The sequence below is a fragment of the Bos grunniens genome, chromosome 20 (assembly GCF_055505025.1).
Source record: "Bos grunniens cultivar Pamir isolate PY7600 chromosome 20, Bosgru_T2T1.0, whole genome shotgun sequence".
Classification (NCBI taxonomy): Eukaryota; Metazoa; Chordata; class Mammalia; order Artiodactyla; family Bovidae; genus Bos; species Bos grunniens.
Window position 1 is genome coordinate 73,725,276 of NC_141184.1, and position 26,224 is coordinate 73,751,499.

The 26,224-nt window shown below is 55.9% G+C and overlaps 6 pseudogenes; all 6 read right to left on the bottom strand.

Annotated features, from left to right (window-relative positions):
* Positions 1–2,492: 2,492 nt before the first annotated feature.
* LOC147350850 (5S ribosomal RNA) lies at positions 2,493–2,612 on the bottom strand (annotated as a pseudogene).
* Positions 2,613–9,599: 6,987 nt separating this feature from the next.
* On the bottom strand, positions 9,600–9,719 carry LOC147350851 (5S ribosomal RNA; annotated as a pseudogene).
* A 3,425-nt stretch (positions 9,720–13,144) lies between these two features.
* Positions 13,145–13,264, bottom strand: LOC147350852 (5S ribosomal RNA; annotated as a pseudogene).
* A 3,425-nt stretch (positions 13,265–16,689) lies between these two features.
* On the bottom strand, positions 16,690–16,809 carry LOC147350853 (5S ribosomal RNA; annotated as a pseudogene).
* Positions 16,810–20,234: 3,425 nt separating this feature from the next.
* Positions 20,235–20,354, bottom strand: LOC147350854 (5S ribosomal RNA; annotated as a pseudogene).
* Positions 20,355–23,779: 3,425 nt separating this feature from the next.
* On the bottom strand, positions 23,780–23,899 carry LOC147350855 (5S ribosomal RNA; annotated as a pseudogene).
* Between the last annotated feature and the right edge of the window lie 2,325 nt (positions 23,900–26,224).

Sequence of the window (26,224 nt, forward strand, 5' to 3'; positions counted from 1 at the left end):
TTGCTGGGTTGAGCCCAACTTTAATACAACCCATGGACTGCGGCCCATCAGGCTCCTCTGTCCGTGGCATTTCCCAGGCGAGGATACTGGGAGTGGGTTGCCATTTCCTTCTCCGGCGGGATCTTCCCGACCCAGGGATCAAACCCCAGTCTCCTGCGCGCGGATGCCTTGCCATCTGAACCAGGACATTGCTAATTCCCTAGGCAAAATACAAAGAATAGAGCTCGTGTTCTACTAAATGGAAAGATGATTTCAAAAACAGAAGCTGTCCTTTGTTGGTATCTTTGAATCTTTATGTAGTTTTCGTGGATTTTTACTGTTAAGGCTAACTGAACAAGGCAAGAGAGAAACCCCAGAATTGAAAAGCAATTGACGGTTTTGAAAGAAACATGTGCAGGTGAAGCTCTCTTCCTTTTTGAGAGATGGTTAAATGCAAAATCTTGATTCAACACATATGACTTTTGTGCACTTTATTTCAAATCTCCATGACAAAACCCTAAGGCGTCCAGGAAGAAAGGAGTAGAGGGGCAGACACAAAGAGCAACCTTTCCCCTTGGTGCCATCGCAACCAGCTGCTTAGTTCCTTCATCTCAAGGACTATCATCTGGGCTTCTCTGGTTTGTCTGATTCTTGTTTCGGGGACCGTTTCTCGTCACAAGGCTGTCAACAGTGGGGGTGGGTGGTGTGTGTGTGGGGGGGGGAGGGGGGGAGCCCTTCTTTCCACTCCACATGAGACCCAGTGGACAATCCAGGCCCTGCCCACTGCATTGAGTGTGCAGCAACAATATCAACGGTAATGCCGGTGAACAAGGCGTATTCCTGGAATCCACTCCGTTGGCTACTGACTGTGTGTGCTGGTGGTCTGGAACCTAGACCTGGAAGCTTTCTGGATGATTGCAAATGACACCAAAGTCTGAGGACGATGGAAGATCTTCACATTTCTGCAAGAGCCACACACCTCCAGAAGGAACCACAAGACTTGCCTGAAATGGTCAAGGTATAAGTATTGGACTCAACGTTGGAAGGTCTCCACCTTTGCTATGGAAGTCAAACGATCTTTCTTTGAAATGAAAATGGAGCCTACTGAACGTTCACATGCTTCTAGAGCATTTGAAAAGCCCTAACTTGTAGAAATCTGCTGTACGAGTTCCTTGAAAGCAAGACCCTCTATGTATGGATATGTCTTCATGCCTTAGATTGTGCCTCGAATATAGTGTACCCATCAACCCAGGAAAGGAAAGAATTGAATCGCCAAATATACAAAGAGATCAAAAGTGCCGAGCCAAGTGACCCCTTGAGGCTTCCAAGAGCTTTTCTGTCTTTCACACACTAAGTAAATACTGAGCACCTACGATGAGCTAGGAGGCATGTAATAAGTTTCAGGGAATAGAAGGCGGAGAGAAGAAGACACAGAGTTCCTGCTTTCACTGAGACGACTCTAATGATACATCACAGGCAGATCCTTTGAGAACCTATAGAGGGGCCTCTTCCCTCACCACAAAACCTGGGTGTCAGGGAAGGCTTTCCAGAGGCACCATTTCGTTGAGGTCCATAGGTTGAACCTAGGTAAACCAGGGTTGAGATGCAGGAAGAATTTCAGGCAGGGAAAATAGCATCTTGGAAGGCTATGTGACCAGGGACACTTAGGACATTCCAGAAACGAAAAATGCCCTATGGGATGGAAGCCAAAGAGTGCAGAGGGCATTCCAGGCAAAAGACATCAGAGAAGAACGTGAGGAGCAAGCCTGAAGGGAAGTGGTCGTATCTTCAATATGCTGGGAAAATACGAGAGCCGTTGGAGCAGGGAGGTGACAGCATTGCATCTGCATTTCCAAAAGGTCATCTTGCTCCACGTCACTAATGATTGGAGAGGCTCAACTCCAAACTCCAAGGAGGGACCACTTCACATGAGTCCGACTGGGCCTCACTGCGATGTCTGTCAATAACCGATGCTGGAGAAGATGTGGAGCAAAGGGAACTCTCCTCCACGGTGAGTAGGAATGGGCGTGGGTAGAGCCGGTATGGAAAAGAATATGGAGGTTCCCGAAGGAACTAAAAGTGGAAGTAGCCTATGGTCCAGCAGTCCGACTCCCAGGCATAGATCCACCCACGGTATAAGTGAACAAGTTAGATGCCCCGTTTGGGCACATCTATCTGTGCGTGCGCGCGCACATGCGCATGCGCGATGGCCTCGAGGCAGGGGGTGGGGCGGGGGCCGGGGCTCTGGCTGGAGTCGGTGCAAGCCCCGGGATTGCCTGAGGCAAGCCAAAGGAGCCCCAGGTGGAGACGGGACTGCCGGTCGTCGGGTGTCCTGGAAGCCGAATGCGAATGCGGAGGGGCTCGCGGGCCGCGCGGAGGCAACCCAGGTCTGCAGCGGGAGTCGGGGCCCCGGCCAGCCGCTCCCCGCGGCCCGGGAGGGGCTGGGGCTGCGGGGGGGATCCAAGAATCGGGACGCGCGGCGGGGGCTAAAGGACCTCTTCTGGTAGGCAAAAAGCCTCGAGCACCCGGGATTCCCAGGTGGTCTCCCATCCAAGATACTAACCAGGCCCGACCCTGCTTAGCTTCCGAGATCAGACGAGATCCGGCGCCTTCAGGCTGATACGGCCTGAGACGGTGGCGGTTGGGTCGGGGCGCCCTAAGAGCCTTGCGCTTCGCCTCCCTTTCGCTCTGCCCTGCAGGTCGGGCCAACGGGCCGCACCTCTCGTCGCGGGGCATGCTGTACTTGAGCCGCACGACCCGCGACCGGACTCCAGCCTGCTGACGCCGGCCCGCCCCCCCCGCCCCCACCCCCCGAACACCGCCAACACCAGACCAGCAAGCACCTGGCCGGGCCCGGGGGCCCGAGGGGCTTCCAGGACCCCCCATTGACCGGGAGGGCGTGCGTGCGTGCGTGCGCGCAGGGCCTGGGGGCTGGGCTGAGGGGTGCGGAGGTCTCGGCGCCCTCCCACCCGCGGCCACTCCAGACCCGGCCGCGCTCGCTGAGCCGGGCCTCCCCCCGATCCCATTCGCTGCTCAGGCCCGCGCGGCCCCGGAGGTGTCGGTCTTCGGCGCCCGCCGCCTCCCAACCCCCGCGGCCCAGGGGCCTCTGAACCTCCTGCGGGCCTAGACGCAGCGAAACTTGAGCGCCCAACTTGCCCGGCACCTGTCCGGTGCCCAAACCCACCAGAAGCCAGGGAGGCGCGGTCGACTGGAGCGCCTCAGCCCCTCCCCTTCGCACTACCGAGGCCCCCCCTTTGCCCCCACGCCAAGCCCTCGACCTTCCTGAGAGAGCAGACGAGCCACAGGCAGGCACACAGACAGACACACAGACACTCGCACGCACCCACGCCAAGGGAGACAGCTGGCCTGCGCAAGCTCCTCAGCCAGAGCCAGAGCGCCTGGGAGAGGCCGGGGCCAGACGAACGGGCCGGCGGCTGGCTGTCAGGAGATACAGAGGCAGAAATACATGAAGATTCCGAGACAGACTCCAAGACGGCAAGAGGAGATACACACACACACACACACACACACTTGAGTGTGGTCTTTGGAAATACTTGTGTTCGTAGTTGCTGGGTTGAGCCCAACTTTAATACAACCCATGGACTGCGGCCCATCAGGCTCCTCTGTCCGTGGCATTTCCCAGGCGAGGATACTGGGAGTGGGTTGCCATTTCCTTCTCCGGCGGGATCTTCCCGACCCAGGGATCAAACCCCAGTCTCCTGCGCGCGGATGCCTTGCCATCTGAACCAGGACATTGCTAATTCCCTAGGCAAAATACAAAGAATAGAGCTCGTGTTCTACTAAATGGAAAGATGATTTCAAAAACAGAAGCTGTCCTTTGTTGGTATCTTTGAATCTTTATGTAGTTTTCGTGGATTTTTACTGTTAAGGCTAACTGAACAAGGCAAGAGAGAAACCCCAGAATTGAAAAGCAATTGACGGTTTTGAAAGAAACATGTGCAGGTGAAGCTCTCTTCCTTTTTGAGAGATGGTTAAATGCAAAATCTTGATTCAACACATATGACTTTTGTGCACTTTATTTCAAATCTCCATGACAAAACCCTAAGGCGTCCAGGAAGAAAGGAGTAGAGGGGCAGACACAAAGAGCAACCTTTCCCCTTGGTGCCATCGCAACCAGCTGCTTAGTTCCTTCATCTCAAGGACTATCATCTGGGCTTCTCTGGTTTGTCTGATTCTTGTTTCGGGGACCGTTTCTCGTCACAAGGCTGTCAACAGTGGGGGTGGGTGGTGTGTGTGTGTGGGGGGGAGGGGGGGAGCCCTTCTTTCCACTCCACATGAGACCCAGTGGACAATCCAGGCCCTGCCCACTGCATTGAGTGTGCAGCAACAATATCAACGGTAATGCCGGTGAACAAGGCGTATTCCTGGAATCCACTCCGTTGGCTACTGACTGTGTGTGCTGGTGGTCTGGAACCTAGACCTGGAAGCTTTCTGGATGATTGCAAATGACACCAAAGTCTGAGGACGATGGAAGATCTTCACATTTCTGCAAGAGCCACACACCTCCAGAAGGAACCACAAGACTTGCCTGAAATGGTCAAGGTATACGTATTGGACTCAACGTTGGAAGGTCTCCACCTTTGCTATGGAAGTCAAACGATCTTTCTTTGAAATGAAAATGGAGCCTACTGAACGTTCACATGCTTCTAGAGCATTTGAAAAGCCCTAACTTGTAGAAATCTGCTGTACGAGTTCCTTGAAAGCAAGACCCTCTATGTATGGATATGTCTTCATGCCTTAGATTGTGCCTCGAATATAGTGTACCCATCAACCCAGGAAAGGAAAGAATTGAATCGCCAAATATACAAAGAGATCAAAAGTGCCGAGCCAAGTGACCCCTTGAGGCTTCCAAGAGCTTTTCTGTCTTTCACACACTAAGTAAATACTGAGCACCTACGATGAGCTAGGAGGCATGTAATAAGTTTCAGGGAATAGAAGGCGGAGAGAAGAAGACACAGAGTTCCTGCTTTCACTGAGACGACTCTAATGATACATCACAGGCAGATCCTTTGAGAACCTATAGAGGGGCCTCTTCCCTCACCACAAAACCTGGGTGTCAGGGAAGGCTTTCCAGAGGCACCATTTCGTTGAGGTCCATAGGTTGAACCTAGGTAAACCAGGGTTGAGATGCAGGAAGAATTTCAGGCAGGGAAAATAGCATCTTGGAAGGCTATGTGACCAGGGACACTTAGGACATTCCAGAAACGAAAAATGCCCTATGGGATGGAAGCCAAAGAGTGCAGAGGGCATTCCAGGCAAAAGACATCAGAGAAGAACGTGAGGAGCAAGCCTGAAGGGAAGTGGTCGTATCTTCAATATGCTGGGAAAATACGAGAGCCGTTGGAGCAGGGAGGTGACAGCATTGCATCTGCATTTCCAAAAGGTCATCTTGCTCCACGTCACTAATGATTGGAGAGGCTCAACTCCAAACTCCAAGGAGGGACCACTTCACATGAGTCCGACTGGGCCTCACTGCGATGTCTGTCAATAACCGATGCTGGAGAAGATGTGGAGCAAAGGGAACTCTCCTCCACGGTGAGTAGGAATGGGCGTGGGTAGAGCCGGTATGGAAAAGAATATGGAGGTTCCCGAAGGAACTAAAAGTGGAAGTAGCCTATGGTCCAGCAGTCCGACTCCCAGGCATAGATCCACCCACGGTATAAGTGAACAAGTTAGATGCCCCGTTTGGGCACATCTATCTGTGCGTGCGCGCGCACATGCGCATGCGCGATGGCCTCGAGGCAGGGGGTGGGGCGGGGGCCGGGGCTCTGGCTGGAGTCGGTGCAAGCCCCGGGATTGCCTGAGGCAAGCCAAAGGAGCCCCAGGTGGAGACGGGACTGCCGGTCGTCGGGTGTCCTGGAAGCCGAATGCGAATGCGGAGGGGCTCGCGGGCCGCGCGGAGGCAACCCAGGTCTGCAGCGGGAGTCGGGGCCCCGGCCACCCGCTCCCCGCGGCCCGGGAGGGGCTGGGGCTGCGGGGGGGATCCAAGAATCGGGACGCGCGGCGGGGGCTAAAGGACCTCTTCTGGTAGGCAAAAAGCCTCGAGCACCCGGGATTCCCAGGTGGTCTCCCATCCAAGATCCTAACCAGGCCCGACCCTGCTTAGCTTCCGAGATCAGACGAGATCCGGCGCCTTCAGGCTGATACGGCCTGAGACGGTGGCGGTTGGCTCGGGGCGCCCTAAGAGCCTTGCGCTTCGCCTCCCTTTCGCTCTGCCCTGCAGGTCGGGCCAACGGGCCGCACCTCTCGTCGCGGGGCATGCTGTACTTGAGCCGCACGACCCGCGACCGTACTCCAGCCTGCTGACGCCAGCCCGCCCCCCCCCCCACCCCCCGAACACCGCCAACACCAGACCAGCAAGCGCCGGGCCGGGCCCGGGGGCCCGAGGGGCTTCCAGGACCCCCCATTGACCGGGAGGGCGTGCGTGCATGCGTGCGCGCAGGGCCTGGGGGCTGGGCTGAGGGGTGCGGAGGTCTCGGCGCCCTCCCACCCGCGGCCACTCCAGACCCGGCCGCGCTCGCTGAGCCGGGCCTCCCCCCGATCCCATTCGCTGCTCAGGCCCGCGCGGCCCCGGAGGTGTCGGTCTTCGGCGCCCGCCGCCTCCCAACCCCCGCGACCCAGGGGCCTCTGAACCTCCTGCGGGCCTAGACGCAGCGAAACTTGAGCGCCCAACTTGCCCGGCACCTGTCCGGTGCCCAAACCCACCAGAAGCCAGGGAGGCGCGGTCGACCGGAGCGCCTCAGCCCCTCCCCTTCGCACTACCGAGGCCCCCCCTTTGCCCCCACGCCAAGCCCTCGACCTTCCTGAGAGAGCAGACGAGCCACAGGCAGGCACACAGACAGACACACAGACACTCGCACGCACCCACGCCAAGGGAGACAGCTGGCCTGCGCAAGCTCCTCAGCCAGAGCCAGAGCGCCTGGGAGAGGCCGGGGCCAGACGAACGGGCCGGCGGCTGGCTGTCAGGAGATACAGAGGCAGAAATACATGAAGATTCCGAGACAGACTCCAAGACGGCAAGAGGAGATACACACACACACACACACACACACACACACACACACACACACACTTGAGTGTGGTCTTTGGAAATACTTGTGTTCGTAGTTGCTGGGTTGAGCCCAACTTTAATACAACCCATGGACTGCGGCCCATCAGGCTCCTCTGTCCGTGGCATTTCCCAGGCGAGGATACTGGGAGTGGGTTGCCATTTCCTTCTCCGGCGGGATCTTCCCGACCCAGGGATCAAACCCCAGTCTCCTGCGCGCGGATGCCTTGCCATCTGAACCAGGACATTGCTAATTCCCTAGGCAAAATACAAAGAATAGAGCTCGTGTTCTACTAAATGGAAAGATGATTTCAAAAACAGAAGCTGTCCTTTGTTGGTATCTTTGAATCTTTATGTAGTTTTCGTGGATTTTTACTGTTAAGGCTAACTGAACAAGGCAAGAGAGAAACCCCAGAATTGAAAAGCAATTGACGGTTTTGAAAGAAACATGTGCAGGTGAAGCTCTCTTCCTTTTTGAGAGATGGTTAAATGCAAAATCTTGATTCAACACATATGACTTTTGTGCACTTTATTTCAAATCTCCATGACAAAACCCTAAGGCGTCCAGGAAGAAAGGAGTAGAGGGGCAGACACAAAGAGCAACCTTTCCCCTTGGTGCCATCGCAACCAGCTGCTTAGTTCCTTCATCTCAAGGACTATCATCTGGGCTTCTCTGGTTTGTCTGATTCTTGTTTCGGGGACCGTTTCTCGTCACAAGGCTGTCAACAGTGGGGGTGGGTGGTGTGTGTGTGTGGGGGGGAGGGGGGGAGCCCTTCTTTCCACTCCACATGAGACCCAGTGGACAATCCAGGCCCTGCCCACTGCATTGAGTGTGCAGCAACAATATCAACGGTAATGCCGGTGAACAATGCGTATTCCTGGAATCCACTCCGTTGGCTACTGACTGTGTGTGCTGGTGGTCTGGAACCTAGACCTGGAAGCTTTCTGGATGATTGCAAATGACACCAAAGTCTGAGGACGATGGAAGATCTTCACATTTCTGCAAGAGCCACACACCTCCAGAAGGAACCACAAGACTTGCCTGAAATGGTCAAGGTATAAGTATTGGACTCAACGTTGGAAGGTCTCCACCTTTGCTATGGAAGTCAAACGATCTTTCTTTGAAATGAAAATGGAGCCTACTGAACGTTCACATGCTTCTAGAGCATTTGAAAAGCCCTAACTTGTAGAAATCTGCTGTACGAGTTCCTTGAAAGCAAGACCCTCTATGTATGGATATGTCTTCATGCCTTAGATTGTGCCTCGAATATAGTGTACCCATCAACCCAGGAAAGGAAAGAATTGAATCGCCAAATATACAAAGAGATCAAAAGTGCCGAGCCAAGTGACCCCTTGAGGCTTCCAAGAGCTTTTCTGTCTTTCACACACTAAGTAAATACTGAGCACCTACGATGAGCTAGGAGGCATGTAATAAGTTTCAGGGAATAGAAGGCGGAGAGAAGAAGACACAGAGTTCCTGCTTTCACTGAGACGACTCTAATGATACATCACAGGCAGATCCTTTGAGAACCTATAGAGGGGCCTCTTCCCTCACCACAAAACCTGGGTGTCAGGGAAGGCTTTCCAGAGGCACCATTTCGTTGAGGTCCATAGGTTGAACCTAGGTAAACCAGGGTTGAGATGCAGGAAGAATTTCAGGCAGGGAAAATAGCATCTTGGAAGGCTATGTGACCAGGGACACTTAGGACATTCCAGAAACGAAAAATGCCCTATGGGATGGAAGCCAAAGAGTGCAGAGGGCATTCCAGGCAAAAGACATCAGAGAAGAACGTGAGGAGCAAGCCTGAAGGGAAGTGGTCGTATCTTCAATATGCTGGGAAAATACGAGAGCCGTTGGAGCAGGGAGGTGACAGCATTGCATCTGCATTTCCAAAAGGTCATCTTGCTCCACGTCACTAATGATTGGAGAGGCTCAACTCCAAACTCCAAGGAGGGACCACTTCACATGAGTCCGACTGGGCCTCACTGCGATGTCTGTCAATAACCGATGCTGGAGAAGATGTGGAGCAAAGGGAACTCTCCTCCACGGTGAGTAGGAATGGGCGTGGGTAGAGCCGGTATGGAAAAGAATATGGAGGTTCCCGAAGGAACTAAAAGTGGAAGTAGCCTATGGTCCAGCAGTCCGACTCCCAGGCATAGATCCACCCACGGTATAAGTGAACAAGTTAGATGCCCCGTTTGGGCACATCTATCTGTGCGTGCGCGCGCACATGCGCATGCGCGATGGCCTCGAGGCAGGGGGTGGGGCGGGGGCCGGGGCTCTGGCTGGAGTCGGTGCAAGCCCCGGGATTGCCTGAGGCAAGCCAAAGGAGCCCCAGGTGGAGACGGGACTGCCGGTCGTCGGGTGTCCTGGAAGCCGAATGCGAATGCGGAGGGGCTCGCGGGCCGCGCGGAGGCAACCCAGGTCTGCAGCGGGAGTCGGGGCCCCGGCCACCCGCTCCCCGCGGCCCGGGAGGGGCTGGGGCTGCGGGGGGGATCCAAGAATCGGGACGCGCGGCGGGGGCTAAAGGACCTCTTCTGGTAGGCAAAAAGCCTCGAGCACCCGGGATTCCCAGGTGGTCTCCCATCCAAGATACTAACCAGGCCCGACCCTGCTTAGCTTCCGAGATCAGACGAGATCCGGCGCCTTCAGGCTGATACGGCCTGAGACGGTGGCGGTTGGCTCGGGGCGCCCTAAGAGCCTTGCGCTTCGCCTCCCTTTCGCTCTGCCCTGCAGGTCGGGCCAACGGGCCGCACCTCTCGTCGCGGGGCATGCTGTACTTGAGCCGCACGACCCGCGACCCGACTCCAGCCTGCTGACGCCGGCCCGCCCCCCCCGCCCCCACCCCCCGAACACCGCCAACACCAGACCAGCAAGCGCCTGGCCGGGCCCGGGGGCCCGAGGGGCTTCCAGGACCCCCCATTGACCGGGAGGGCATGCGTGCGTGCGTGCGCGCAGGGCCTGGGGGCTGGGCTGAGGGGTGCGGAGGTCTCGGCGCCCTCCCACCCGCGGCCACTCCAGACCCGGCCGCGCTCGCTGAGCCGGGCCTCCCCCCGATCCCATTCGCTGCTCAGGCCCGCGCGGCCCCGGAGGTGTCGGTCTTCGGCGCCCGCCGCCTCCCAACCCCCGCGGCCCAGGGGCCTCTGAACCTCCTGCGGGCCTAGACGCAGCGAAACTTGAGCGCCCAACTTGCCCGGCACCTGTCCGGTGCCCAAACCCACCAGAAGCCAGGGAGGCGCGGTCGACTGGAGCGCCTCAGCCCCTCCCCTTCGCACTACCGAGGCCCCCCCTTTGCCCCCACGCCAAGCCCTCGACCTTCCTGAGAGAGCAGACGAGCCACAGGCAGGCACACAGACAGACACACAGACACTCGCACGCACCCACGCCAAGGGAGACAGCTGGCCTGCGCAAGCTCCTCAGCCAGAGCCAGAGCGCCTGGGAGAGGCCGGGGCCAGACGAACGGGCCGGCGGCTGGCTGTCAGGAGATACAGAGGCAGAAATACATGAAGATTCCGAGACAGACTCCAAGACGGCAAGAGGAGATACACACACACACACACACACACACTTGAGTGTGGTCTTTGGAAATACTTGTGTTCGTAGTTGCTGGGTTGAGCCCAACTTTAATACAACCCATGGACTGCGGCCCATCAGGCTCCTCTGTCCGTGGCATTTCCCAGGCGAGGATACTGGGAGTGGGTTGCCATTTCCTTCTCCGGCGGGATCTTCCCGACCCAGGGATCAAACCCCAGTCTCCTGCGCGCGGATGCCTTGCCATCTGAACCAGGACATTGCTAATTCCCTAGGCAAAATACAAAGAATAGAGCTCGTGTTCTACTAAATGGAAAGATGATTTCAAAAACAGAAGCTGTCCTTTGTTGGTATCTTTGAATCTTTATGTAGTTTTCGTGGATTTTTACTGTTAAGGCTAACTGAACAAGGCAAGAGAGAAACCCCAGAATTGAAAAGCAATTGACGGTTTTGAAAGAAACATGTGCAGGTGAAGCTCTCTTCCTTTTTGAGAGATGGTTAAATGCAAAATCTTGATTCAACACATATGACTTTTGTGCACTTTATTTCAAATCTCCATGACAAAACCCTAAGGCGTCCAGGAAGAAAGGAGTAGAGGGGCAGACACAAAGAGCAACCTTTCCCCTTGGTGCCATCGCAACCAGCTGCTTAGTTCCTTCATCTCAAGGACTATCATCTGGGCTTCTCTGGTTTGTCTGATTCTTGTTTCGGGGACCGTTTCTCGTCACAAGGCTGTCAACAGTGGGGGTGGGTGGTGTGTGTGTGTGGGGGGGAGGGGGGGAGCCCTTCTTTCCACTCCACATGAGACCCAGTGGACAATCCAGGCCCTGCCCACTGCATTGAGTGTGCAGCAACAATATCAACGGTAATGCCGGTGAACAATGCGTATTCCTGGAATCCACTCCGTTGGCTACTGACTGTGTGTGCTGGTGGTCTGGAACCTAGACCTGGAAGCTTTCTGGATGATTGCAAATGACACCAAAGTCTGAGGACGATGGAAGATCTTCACATTTCTGCAAGAGCCACACACCTCCAGAAGGAACCACAAGACTTGCCTGAAATGGTCAAGGTATAAGTATTGGACTCAACGTTGGAAGGTCTCCACCTTTGCTATGGAAGTCAAACGATCTTTCTTTGAAATGAAAATGGAGCCTACTGAACGTTCACATGCTTCTAGAGCATTTGAAAAGCCCTAACTTGTAGAAATCTGCTGTACGAGTTCCTTGAAAGCAAGACCCTCTATGTATGGATATGTCTTCATGCCTTAGATTGTGCCTCGAATATAGTGTACCCATCAACCCAGGAAAGGAAAGAATTGAATCGCCAAATATACAAAGAGATCAAAAGTGCCGAGCCAAGTGACCCCTTGAGGCTTCCAAGAGCTTTTCTGTCTTTCACACACTAAGTAAATACTGAGCACCTACGATGAGCTAGGAGGCATGTAATAAGTTTCAGGGAATAGAAGGCGGAGAGAAGAAGACACAGAGTTCCTGCTTTCACTGAGACGACTCTAATGATACATCACAGGCAGATCCTTTGAGAACCTATAGAGGGGCCTCTTCCCTCACCACAAAACCTGGGTGTCAGGGAAGGCTTTCCAGAGGCACCATTTCGTTGAGGTCCATAGGTTGAACCTAGGTAAACCAGGGTTGAGATGCAGGAAGAATTTCAGGCAGGGAAAATAGCATCTTGGAAGGCTATGTGACCAGGGACACTTAGGACATTCCAGAAACGAAAAATGCCCTATGGGATGGAAGCCAAAGAGTGCAGAGGGCATTCCAGGCAAAAGACATCAGAGAAGAACGTGAGGAGCAAGCCTGAAGGGAAGTGGTCGTATCTTCAATATGCTGGGAAAATACGAGAGCCGTTGGAGCAGGGAGGTGACAGCATTGCATCTGCATTTCCAAAAGGTCATCTTGCTCCACGTCACTAATGATTGGAGAGGCTCAACTCCAAACTCCAAGGAGGGACCACTTCACATGAGTCCGACTGGGCCTCACTGCGATGTCTGTCAATAACCGATGCTGGAGAAGATGTGGAGCAAAGGGAACTCTCCTCCACGGTGAGTAGGAATGGGCGTGGGTAGAGCCGGTATGGAAAAGAATATGGAGGTTCCCGAAGGAACTAAAAGTGGAAGTAGCCTATGGTCCAGCAGTCCGACTCCCAGGCATAGATCCACCCACGGTATAAGTGAACAAGTTAGATGCCCCGTTTGGGCACATCTATCTGTGCGTGCGCGCGCACATGCGCATGCGCGATGGCCTCGAGGCAGGGGGTGGGGCGGGGGCCGGGGCTCTGGCTGGAGTCGGTGCAAGCCCCGGGATTGCCTGAGGCAAGCCAAAGGAGCCCCAGGTGGAGACGGGACTGCCGGTCGTCGGGTGTCCTGGAAGCCGAATGCGAATGCGGAGGGGCTCGCGGGCCGCGCGGAGGCAACCCAGGTCTGCAGCGGGAGTCGGGGCCCCGGCCACCCGCTCCCCGCGGCCCGGGAGGGGCTGGGGCTGCGGGGGGGATCCAAGAATCGGGACGCGCGGCGGGGGCTAAAGGACCTCTTCTGGTAGGCAAAAAGCCTCGAGCACCCGGGATTCCCAGGTGGTCTCCCATCCAAGATACTAACCAGGCCCGACCCTGCTTAGCTTCCGAGATCAGACGAGATCCGGCGCCTTCAGGCTGATACGGCCTGAGACGGTGGCGGTTGGCTCGGGGCGCCCTAAGAGCCTTGCGCTTCGCCTCCCTTTCGCTCTGCCCTGCAGGTCGGGCCAACGGGCCGCACCTCTCGTCGCGGGGCATGCTGTACTTGAGCCGCACGACCCGCGACCCGACTCCAGCCTGCTGACGCCGGCCCGCCCCCCCCGCCCCCACCCCCCGAACACCGCCAACACCAGACCAGCAAGCGCCTGGCCGGGCCCGGGGGCCCGAGGGGCTTCCAGGACCCCCCATTGACCGGGAGGGCATGCGTGCGTGCGTGCGCGCAGGGCCTGGGGGCTGGGCTGAGGGGTGCGGAGGTCTCGGCGCCCTCCCACCCGCGGCCACTCCAGACCCGGCCGCGCTCGCTGAGCCGGGCCTCCCCCCGATCCCATTCGCTGCTCAGGCCCGCGCGGCCCCGGAGGTGTCGGTCTTCGGCGCCCGCCGCCTCCCAACCCCCGCGGCCCAGGGGCCTCTGAACCTCCTGCGGGCCTAGACGCAGCGAAACTTGAGCGCCCAACTTGCCCGGCACCTGTCCGGTGCCCAAACCCACCAGAAGCCAGGGAGGCGCGGTCGACTGGAGCGCCTCAGCCCCTCCCCTTCGCACTACCGAGGCCCCCCCTTTGCCCCCACGCCAAGCCCTCGACCTTCCTGAGAGAGCAGACGAGCCACAGGCAGGCACACAGACAGACACACAGACACTCGCACGCACCCACGCCAAGGGAGACAGCTGGCCTGCGCAAGCTCCTCAGCCAGAGCCAGAGCGCCTGGGAGAGGCCGGGGCCAGACGAACGGGCCGGCGGCTGGCTGTCAGGAGATACAGAGGCAGAAATACATGAAGATTCCGAGACAGACTCCAAGACGGCAAGAGGAGATACACACACACACACACACACACACTTGAGTGTGGTCTTTGGAAATACTTGTGTTCGTAGTTGCTGGGTTGAGCCCAACTTTAATACAACCCATGGACTGCGGCCCATCAGGCTCCTCTGTCCGTGGCATTTCCCAGGCGAGGATACTGGGAGTGGGTTGCCATTTCCTTCTCCGGCGGGATCTTCCCGACCCAGGGATCAAACCCCAGTCTCCTGCGCGCGGATGCCTTGCCATCTGAACCAGGACATTGCTAATTCCCTAGGCAAAATACAAAGAATAGAGCTCGTGTTCTACTAAATGGAAAGATGATTTCAAAAACAGAAGCTGTCCTTTGTTGGTATCTTTGAATCTTTATGTAGTTTTCGTGGATTTTTACTGTTAAGGCTAACTGAACAAGGCAAGAGAGAAACCCCAGAATTGAAAAGCAATTGACGGTTTTGAAAGAAACATGTGCAGGTGAAGCTCTCTTCCTTTTTGAGAGATGGTTAAATGCAAAATCTTGATTCAACACATATGACTTTTGTGCACTTTATTTCAAATCTCCATGACAAAACCCTAAGGCGTCCAGGAAGAAAGGAGTAGAGGGGCAGACACAAAGAGCAACCTTTCCCCTTGGTGCCATCGCAACCAGCTGCTTAGTTCCTTCATCTCAAGGACTATCATCTGGGCTTCTCTGGTTTGTCTGATTCTTGTTTCGGGGACCGTTTCTCGTCACAAGGCTGTCAACAGTGGGGGTGGGTGGTGTGTGTGTGTGGGGGGGAGGGGGGGAGCCCTTCTTTCCACTCCACATGAGACCCAGTGGACAATCCAGGCCCTGCCCACTGCATTGAGTGTGCAGCAACAATATCAACGGTAATGCCGGTGAACAAGGCGTATTCCTGGAATCCACTCCGTTGGCTACTGACTGTGTGTGCTGGTGGTCTGGAACCTAGACCTGGAAGCTTTCTGGATGATTGCAAATGACACCAAAGTCTGAGGACGATGGAAGATCTTCACATTTCTGCAAGAGCCACACACCTCCAGAAGGAACCACAAGACTTGCCTGAAATGGTCAAGGTATAAGTATTGGACTCAACGTTGGAAGGTCTCCACCTTTGCTATGGAAGTCAAACGATCTTTCTTTGAAATGAAAATGGAGCCTACTGAACGTTCACATGCTTCTAGAGCATTTGAAAAGCCCTAACTTGTAGAAATCTGCTGTACGAGTTCCTTGAAAGCAAGACCCTCTATGTATGGATATGTCTTCATGCCTTAGATTGTGCCTCGAATATAGTGTACCCATCAACCCAGGAAAGGAAAGAATTGAATCGCCAAATATACAAAGAGATCAAAAGTGCCGAGCCAAGTGACCCCTTGAGGCTTCCAAGAGCTTTTCTGTCTTTCACACACTAAGTAAATACTGAGCACCTACGATGAGCTAGGAGGCATGTAATAAGTTTCAGGGAATAGAAGGCGGAGAGAAGAAGACACAGAGTTCCTGCTTTCACTGAGACGACTCTAATGATACATCACAGGCAGATCCTTTGAGAACCTATAGAGGGGCCTCTTCCCTCACCACAAAACCTGGGTGTCAGGGAAGGCTTTCCAGAGGCACCATTTCGTTGAGGTCCATAGGTTGAACCTAGGTAAACCAGGGTTGAGATGCAGGAAGAATTTCAGGCAGGGAAAATAGCATCTTGGAAGGCTATGTGACCAGGGACACTTAGGACATTCCAGAAACGAAAAATGCCCTATGGGATGGAAGCCAAAGAGTGCAGAGGGCATTCCAGGCAAAAGACATCAGAGAAGAACGTGAGGAGCAAGCCTGAAGGGAAGTGGTCGTATCTTCAATATGCTGGGAAAATACGAGAGCCGTTGGAGCAGGGAGGTGACAGCATTGCATCTGCATTTCCAAAAGGTCATCTTGCTCCACGTCACTAATGATTGGAGAGGCTCAACTCCAAACTCCAAGGAGGGACCACTTCACATGAGTCCGACTGGGCCTCACTGCGATGTCTGTCAATAACCGATGCTGGAGAAGATGTGGAGCAAAGGGAACTCTCCTCCACGGTGAGTAGGAATGGGCGTGGGTAGAGCCGGTATGGAAAAGAATATGGAGGTTCCCGAAGGAACTAAAAGTGGAAGTAGCCTATGGTCCAGCAGTCCGACTCCCAGGCATAGATCCACCCACGGTATAAGTGAACAAGTTAGATGCCCCGTTTGGGCACATCTATCTGTGCGTGCGCGCGCACATGCGCATGCGCGATGGCCTCGAGGCAGGGGGTGGGGCGGGGGCCGGGGCTCTGGCTGGAGTCGGTGCAAGCCCCGGGATTGCCTGAGGCAAGCCAAAGGAGCCCCAGGTGGAGACGGGACTGCCGGTCGTCGGGTGTCCTGGAAGCCGAATGCGAATGCGGAGGGGCTCGCGGGCCGCGCGGAGGCAACCCAGGTCTGCAGCGGGAGTCGGGGCCCCGGCCACCCGCTCCCCGCGGCCCGGGAGGGGCTGGGGCTGCGGGGGGGATCCAAGAATCGGGACGCGCGGCGGGGGCTAAAGGACCTCTTCTGGTAGGCAAAAAGCCTCGAGCACCCGGGATTCCCAGGTGGTCTCCCATCCAAGATACTAACCAGGCCCGACCCTGCTTAGCTTCCGAGATCAGACGAGATCCGGCGCCTTCAGGCTGATACGGCCTGAGACGGTGGCGGTTGGCTCGGGGCGCCCTAAGAGCCTTGCGCTTCGCCTCCCTTTCGCTCTGCCCTGCAGGTCGGGCCAACGGGCCGCACCTCTCGTCGCGGGGCATGCTGTACTTGAGCCGCACGACCCGCGACCCGACTCCAGCCTGCTGACGCCGGCCCGCCCCCCCCGCCCCCACCCCCCGAACACCGCCAACACCAGACCAGCAAGCGCCTGGCCGGGCCCGGGGGCCCGAGGGGCTTCCAGGACCCCCCATTGACCGGGAGGGCATGCGTGCGTGCGTGCGCGCAGGGCCTGGGGGCTGGGCTGAGGGGTGCGGAGGTCTCGGCGCCCTCCCACCCGCGGCCACTCCAGACCCGGCCGCGCTCGCTGAGCCGGGCCTCCCCCCGATCCCATTCGCTGCTCAGGCCCGCGCGGCCCCGGAGGTGTCGGTCTTCGGCGCCCGCCGCCTCCCAACCCCCGCGGCCCAGGGGCCTCTGAACCTCCTGCGGGCCTAGACGCAGCGAAACTTGAGCGCCCAACTTGCCCGGCACCTGTCCGGTGCCCAAACCCACCAGAAGCCAGGGAGGCGCGGTCGACTGGAGCGCCTCAGCCCCTCCCCTTCGCACTACCGAGGCCCCCCCTTTGCCCCCACGCCAAGCCCTCGACCTTCCTGAGAGAGCAGACGAGCCACAGGCAGGCACACAGACAGACACACAGACACTCGCACGCACCCACGCCAAGGGAGACAGCTGGCCTGCGCAAGCTCCTCAGCCAGAGCCAGAGCGCCTGGGAGAGGCCGGGGCCAGACGAACGGGCCGGCGGCTGGCTGTCAGGAGATACAGAGGCAGAAATACATGAAGATTCCGAGACAGACTCCAAGACGGCAAGAGGAGATACACACACACACACACACACACACTTGAGTGTGGTCTTTGGAAATACTTGTGTTCGTAGTTGCTGGGTTGAGCCCAACTTTAATACAACCCATGGACTGCGGCCCATCAGGCTCCTCTGTCCGTGGCATTTCCCAGGCGAGGATACTGGGAGTGGGTTGCCATTTCCTTCTCCGGCGGGATCTTCCCGACCCAGGGATCAAACCCCAGTCTCCTGCGCGCGGATGCCTTGCCATCTGAACCAGGACATTGCTAATTCCCTAGGCAAAATACAAAGAATAGAGCTCGTGTTCTACTAAATGGAAAGATGATTTCAAAAACAGAAGCTGTCCTTTGTTGGTATCTTTGAATCTTTATGTAGTTTTCGTGGATTTTTACTGTTAAGGCTAACTGAACAAGGCAAGAGAGAAACCCCAGAATTGAAAAGCAATTGACGGTTTTGAAAGAAACATGTGCAGGTGAAGCTCTCTTCCTTTTTGAGAGATGGTTAAATGCAAAATCTTGATTCAACACATATGACTTTTGTGCACTTTATTTCAAATCTCCATGACAAAACCCTAAGGCGTCCAGGAAGAAAGGAGTAGAGGGGCAGACACAAAGAGCAACCTTTCCCCTTGGTGCCATCGCAACCAGCTGCTTAGTTCCTTCATCTCAAGGACTATCATCTGGGCTTCTCTGGTTTGTCTGATTCTTGTTTCGGGGACCGTTTCTCGTCACAAGGCTGTCAACAGTGGGGGTGGGTGGTGTGTGTGTGTGGGGGGGAGGGGGGGAGCCCTTCTTTCCACTCCACATGAGACCCAGTGGACAATCCAGGCCCTGCCCACTGCATTGAGTGTGCAGCAACAATATCAACGGTAATGCCGGTGAACAATGCGTATTCCTGGAATCCACTCCGTTGGCTACTGACTGTGTGTGCTGGTGGTCTGGAACCTAGACCTGGAAGCTTTCTGGATGATTGCAAATGACACCAAAGTCTGAGGACGATGGAAGATCTTCACATTTCTGCAAGAGCCACACACCTCCAGAAGGAACCACAAGACTTGCCTGAAATGGTCAAGGTATAAGTATTGGACTCAACGTTGGAAGGTCTCCACCTTTGCTATGGAAGTCAAACGATCTTTCTTTGAAATGAAAATGGAGCCTACTGAACGTTCACATGCTTCTAGAGCATTTGAAAAGCCCTAACTTGTAGAAATCTGCTGTACGAGTTCCTTGAAAGCAAGACCCTCTATGTATGGATATGTCTTCATGCCTTAGATTGTGCCTCGAATATAGTGTACCCATCAACCCAGGAAAGGAAAGAATTGAATCGCCAAATATACAAAGAGATCAAAAGTGCCGAGCCAAGTGACCCCTTGAGGCTTCCAAGAGCTTTTCTGTCTTTCACACACTAAGTAAATACTGAGCACCTACGATGAGCTAGGAGGCATGTAATAAGTTTCAGGGAATAGAAGGCGGAGAGAAGAAGACACAGAGTTCCTGCTTTCACTGAGACGACTCTAATGATACATCACAGGCAGATCCTTTGAGAACCTATAGAGGGGCCTCTTCCCTCACCACAAAACCTGGGTGTCAGGGAAGGCTTTCCAGAGGCACCATTTCGTTGAGGTCCATAGGTTGAACCTAGGTAAACCAGGGTTGAGATGCAGGAAGAATTTCAGGCAGGGAAAATAGCATCTTGGAAGGCTATGTGACCAGGGACACTTAGGACATTCCAGAAACGAAAAATGCCCTATGGGATGGAAGCCAAAGAGTGCAGAGGGCATTCCAGGCAAAAGACATCAGAGAAGAACGTGAGGAGCAAGCCTGAAGGGAAGTGGTCGTATCTTCAATATGCTGGGAAAATACGAGAGCCGTTGGAGCAGGGAGGTGACAGCATTGCATCTGCATTTCCAAAAGGTCATCTTGCTCCACGTCACTAATGATTGGAGAGGCTCAACTCCAAACTCCAAGGAGGGACCACTTCACATGAGTCCGACTGGGCCTCACTGCGATGTCTGTCAATAACCGATGCTGGAGAAGATGTGGAGCAAAGGGAACTCTCCTCCACGGTGAGTAGGAATGGGCGTGGGTAGAGCCGGTATGGAAAAGAATATGGAGGTTCCCGAAGGAACTAAAAGTGGAAGTAGCCTATGGTCCAGCAGTCCGACTCCCAGGCATAGATCCACCCACGGTATAAGTGAACAAGTTAGATGCCCCGTTTGGGCACATCTATCTGTGCGTGCGCGCGCACATGCGCATGCGCGATGGCCTCGAGGCAGGGGGTGGGGCGGGGGCCGGGGCTCTGGCTGGAGTCGGTGCAAGCCCCGGGATTGCCTGAGGCAAGCCAAAGGAGCCCCAGGTGGAGACGGGACTGCCGGTCGTCGGGTGTCCTGGAAGCCGAATGCGAATGCGGAGGGGCTCGCGGGCCGCGCGGAGGCAACCCAGGTCTGCAGCGGGAGTCGGGGCCCCGGCCACCCGCTCCCCGCGGCCCGGGAGGGGCTGGGGCTGCGGGGGGGATCCAAGAATCGGGACGCGCGGCGGGGGCTAAAGGACCTCTTCTGGTAGGCAAAAAGCCTCGAGCACCCGGGATTCCCAGGTGGTCTCCCATCCAAGATACTAACCAGGCCCGACCCTGCTTAGCTTCCGAGATCAGACGAGATCCGGCGCCTTCAGGCTGATACGGCCTGAGACGGTGGCGGTTGGCTCGGGGCGCCCTAAGAGCCTTGCGCTTCGCCTCCCTTTCGCTCTGCCCTGCAGGTCGGGCCAACGGGCCGCACCTCTCGTCGCGGGGCATGCTGTACTTGAGCCGCACGACCCGCGACCCGACTCCAGCCTGCTGACGCCGGCCCGCCCCCCCCGCCCCCACCCCCCGAACACCGCCAACACCAGACCAGCAAGCGCCTGGCCGGGCCCGGGGGCCCGAGGGGCTTCCAGGACCCCCCATTGACCGGGAGGGCATGCGTGCGTGCGTGCGCGCAGGGCCTGGGGGCTGGGCTGAGGGGTGCGGAGGTCTCGGCGCCCTCCCACCCGCGGCCACTCCAGACCCGGCCGCGCTCGCTGAGCCGGGCCTCCCCCCGATCCCATTCGCTGCTCAGGCCCGCGCGGCCCCGGAGGTGTCGGTCTTCGGCGCCCGCCGCCTCCCAACCCCCGCGGCCCAGGGGCCTCTGAACCTCCTGCGGGCCTAGACGCAGCGAAACTTGAGCGCCCAACTTGCCCGGCACCTGTCCGGTGCCCAAACCCACCAGAAGCCAGGGAGGCGCGGTCGACTGGAGCGCCTCAGCCCCTCCCCTTCGCACTACCGAGGCCCCCCCTTTGCCCCCACGCCAAGCCCTCGACCTTCCTGAGAGAGCAGACGAGCCACAGGCAGGCACACAGACAGACACACAGACACTCGCACGCACCCACGCCAAGGGAGACAGCTGGCCTGCGCAAGCTCCTCAGCCAGAGCCAGAGCGCCTGGGAGAGGCCGGGGCCAGACGAACGGGCCGGCGGCTGGCTGTCAGGAGATACAGAGGCAGAAATACATGAAGATTCCGAGACAGACTCCAAGACGGCAAGAGGAGATACACACACACACACACACACACACTTGAGTGTGGTCTTTGGAAATACTTGTGTTCGTAGTTGCTGGGTTGAGCCCAACTTTAATACAACCCATGGACTGCGGCCCATCAGGCTCCTCTGTCCGTGGCATTTCCCAGGCGAGGATACTGGGAGTGGGTTGCCATTTCCTTCTCCGGCGGGATCTTCCCGACCCAGGGATCAAACCCCAGTCTCCTGCGCGCGGATGCCTTGCCATCTGAACCAGGACATTGCTAATTCCCTAGGCAAAATACAAAGAATAGAGCTCGTGTTCTACTAAATGGAAAGATGATTTCAAAAACAGAAGCTGTCCTTTGTTGGTATCTTTGAATCTTTATGTAGTTTTCGTGGATTTTTACTGTTAAGGCTAACTGAACAAGGCAAGAGAGAAACCCCAGAATTGAAAAGCAATTGACGGTTTTGAAAGAAACATGTGCAGGTGAAGCTCTCTTCCTTTTTGAGAGATGGTTAAATGCAAAATCTTGATTCAACACATATGACTTTTGTGCACTTTATTTCAAATCTCCATGACAAAACCCTAAGGCGTCCAGGAAGAAAGGAGTAGAGGGGCAGACACAAAGAGCAACCTTTCCCCTTGGTGCCATCGCAACCAGCTGCTTAGTTCCTTCATCTCAAGGACTATCATCTGGGCTTCTCTGGTTTGTCTGATTCTTGTTTCGGGGACCGTTTCTCGTCACAAGGCTGTCAACAGTGGGGGTGGGTGGTGTGTGTGTGTGGGGGGGAGGGGGGGAGCCCTTCTTTCCACTCCACATGAGACCCAGTGGACAATCCAGGCCCTGCCCACTGCATTGAGTGTGCAGCAACAATATCAACGGTAATGCCGGTGAACAATGCGTATTCCTGGAATCCACTCCGTTGGCTACTGACTGTGTGTGCTGGTGGTCTGGAACCTAGACCTGGAAGCTTTCTGGATGATTGCAAATGACACCAAAGTCTGAGGACGATGGAAGATCTTCACATTTCTGCAAGAGCCACACACCTCCAGAAGGAACCACAAGACTTGCCTGAAATGGTCAAGGTATAAGTATTGGACTCAACGTTGGAAGGTCTCCACCTTTGCTATGGAAGTCAAACGATCTTTCTTTGAAATGAAAATGGAGCCTACTGAACGTTCACATGCTTCTAGAGCATTTGAAAAGCCCTAACTTGTAGAAATCTGCTGTACGAGTTCCTTGAAAGCAAGACCCTCTATGTATGGATATGTCTTCATGCCTTAGATTGTGCCTCGAATATAGTGTACCCATCAACCCAGGAAAGGAAAGAATTGAATCGCCAAATATACAAAGAGATCAAAAGTGCCGAGCCAAGTGACCCCTTGAGGCTTCCAAGAGCTTTTCTGTCTTTCACACACTAAGTAAATACTGAGCACCTACGATGAGCTAGGAGGCATGTAATAAGTTTCAGGGAATAGAAGGCGGAGAGAAGAAGACACAGAGTTCCTGCTTTCACTGAGACGACTCTAATGATACATCACAGGCAGATCCTTTGAGAACCTATAGAGGGGCCTCTTCCCTCACCACAAAACCTGGGTGTCAGGGAAGGCTTTCCAGAGGCACCATTTCGTTGAGGTCCATAGGTTGAACCTAGGTAAACCAGGGTTGAGATGCAGGAAGAATTTCAGGCAGGGAAAATAGCATCTTGGAAGGCTATGTGACCAGGGACACTTAGGACATTCCAGAAACGAAAAATGCCCTATGGGATGGAAGCCAAAGAGTGCAGAGGGCATTCCAGGCAAAAGACATCAGAGAAGAACGTGAGGAGCAAGCCTGAAGGGAAGTGGTCGTATCTTCAATATGCTGGGAAAATACGAGAGCCGTTGGAGCAGGGAGGTGACAGCATTGCATCTGCATTTCCAAAAGGTCATCTTGCTCCACGTCACTAATGATTGGAGAGGCTCAACTCCAAACTCCAAGGAGGGACCACTTCACATGAGTCCGACTGGGCCTCACTGCGATGTCTGTCAATAACCGATGCTGGAGAAGATGTGGAGCAAAGGGAACTCTCCTCCACGGTGAGTAGGAATGGGCGTGGGTAGAGCCGGTATGGAAAAGAATATGGAGGTTCCCGAAGGAACTAAAAGTGGAAGTAGCCTATGGTCCAGCAGTCCGACTCCCAGGCATAGATCCACCCACGGTATAAGTGAACAAGTTAGATGCCCCGTTTGGGCACATCTATCTGTGCGTGCGCGCGCACATGCGCATGCGCGATGGCCTCGAGGCAGGGGGTGGGGCGGGGGCCGGGGCTCTGGCTGGAGTCGGTGCAAGCCCCGGGATTGCCTGAGGCAAGCCAAAGGAGCCCCAGGTGGAGACGGGACTGCCGGTCGTCGGGTGTCCTGGAAGCCGAATGCGAATGCGGAGGGGCTCGCGGGCCGCGCGGAGGCAACCCAGGTCTGCAGCGGGAGTCGGGGCCCCGGCCACCCGCTCCCCGCGGCCCGGGAGGGGCTGGGGCTGCGGGGGGGATCCAAGAATCGGGACGCGCGGCGGGGGCTAAAGGACCTCTTCTGGTAGGCAAAAAGCCTCGAGCACCCGGGATTCCCAGGTGGTCTCCCATCCAAGATACTAACCAGGCCCGACCCTGCTTAGCTTCCGAGATCAGACGAGATCCGGCGCCTTCAGGCTGATACGGCCTGAGACGGTGGCGGTTGGCTCGGGGCGCCCTAAGAGCCTTGCGCTTCGCCTCCCTTTCGCTCTGCCCTGCAGGTCGGGCCAACGGGCCGCACCTCTCGTCGCGGGGCATGCTGTACTTGAGCCGCACGACCCGCGACCCGACTCCAGCCTGCTGACGCCGGCCCGCCCCCCCCGCCCCCACCCCCCGAACACCGCCAACACCAGACCAGCAAGCGCCTGGCCGGGCCCGGGGGCCCGAGGGGCTTCCAGGACCCCCCATTGACCGGGAGGGCATGCGTGCGTGCGTGCGCGCAGGGCCTGGGGGCTGGGCTGAGGGGTGCGGAGGTCTCGGCGCCCTCCCACCCGCGGCCACTCCAGACCCGGCCGCGCTCGCTGAGCCGGGCCTCCCCCCGATCCCATTCGCTGCTCAGGCCCGCGCGGCCCCGGAGGTGTCGGTCTTCGGCGCCCGCCGCCTCCCAACCCCCGCGGCCCAGGGGCCTCTGAACCTCCTGCGGGCCTAGACGCAGCGAAACTTGAGCGCCCAACTTGCCCGGCACCTGTCCGGTGCCCAAACCCACCAGAAGCCAGGGAGGCGCGGTCGACTGGAGCGCCTCAGCCCCTCCCCTTCGCACTACCGAGGCCCCCCCTTTGCCCCCACGCCAAGCCCTCGACCTTCCTGAGAGAGCAGACGAGCCACAGGCAGGCACACAGACAGACACACAGACACTCGCACGCACCCACGCCAAGGGAGACAGCTGGCCTGCGCAAGCTCCTCAGCCAGAGCCAGAGCGCCTGGGAGAGGCCGGGGCCAGACGAACGGGCCGGCGGCTGGCTGTCAGGAGATACAGAGGCAGAAATACATGAAGATTCCGAGACAGACTCCAAGACGGCAAGAGGAGATACACACACACACACACACACACACACACACACACACACACACACTTGAGTGTGGTCTTTGGAAATACTTGTGTTCGTAGTTGCTGGGTTGAGCCCAACTTTAATACAACCCATGGACTGCGGCCCATCAGGCTCCTCTGTCCGTGGCATTTCCCAGGCGAGGATACTGGGAGTGGGTTGCCATTTCCTTCTCCGGCGGGATCTTCCCGACCCAGGGATCAAACCCCAGTCTCCTGCGCGCGGATGCCTTGCCATCTGAACCAGGACATTGCTAATTCCCTAGGCAAAATACAAAGAATAGAGCTCGTGTTCTACTAAATGGAAAGATGATTTCAAAAACAGAAGCTGTCCTTTGTTGGTATCTTTGAATCTTTATGTAGTTTTCGTGGATTTTTACTGTTAAGGCTAACTGAACAAGGCAAGAGAGAAACCCCAGAATTGAAAAGCAATTGACGGTTTTGAAAGAAACATGTGCAGGTGAAGCTCTCTTCCTTTTTGAGAGATGGTTAAATGCAAAATCTTGATTCAACACATATGACTTTTGTGCACTTTATTTCAAATCTCCATGACAAAACCCTAAGGCGTCCAGGAAGAAAGGAGTAGAGGGGCAGACACAAAGAGCAACCTTTCCCCTTGGTGCCATCGCAACCAGCTGCTTAGTTCCTTCATCTCAAGGACTATCATCTGGGCTTCTCTGGTTTGTCTGATTCTTGTTTCGGGGACCGTTTCTCGTCACAAGGCTGTCAACAGTGGGGGTGGGTGGTGTGTGTGTGGGGGGGGGAGGGGGGGAGCCCTTCTTTCCACTCCACATGAGACCCAGTGGACAATCCAGGCCCTGCCCACTGCATTGAGTGTGCAGCAACAATATCAACGGTAATGCCGGTGAACAATGCGTATTCCTGGAATCCACTCCGTTGGCTACTGACTGTGTGTGCTGGTGGTCTGGAACCTAGACCTGGAAGCTTTCTGGATGATTGCAAATGACACCAAAGTCTGAGGACGATGGAAGATCTTCACATTTCTGCAAGAGCCACACACCTCCAGAAGGAACCACAAGACTTGCCTGAAATGGTCAAGGTATAAGTATTGGACTCAACGTTGGAAGGTCTCCACCTTTGCTATGGAAGTCAAACGATCTTTCTTTGAAATGAAAATGGAGCCTACTGAACGTTCACATGCTTCTAGAGCATTTGAAAAGCCCTAACTTGTAGAAATCTGCTGTACGAGTTCCTTGAAAGCAAGACCCTCTATGTATGGATATGTCTTCATGCCTTAGATTGTGCCTCGAATATAGTGTACCCATCAACCCAGGAAAGGAAAGAATTGAATCGCCAAATATACAAAGAGATCAAAAGTGCCGAGCCAAGTGACCCCTTGAGGCTTCCAAGAGCTTTTCTGTCTTTCACACACTAAGTAAATACTGAGCACCTACGATGAGCTAGGAGGCATGTA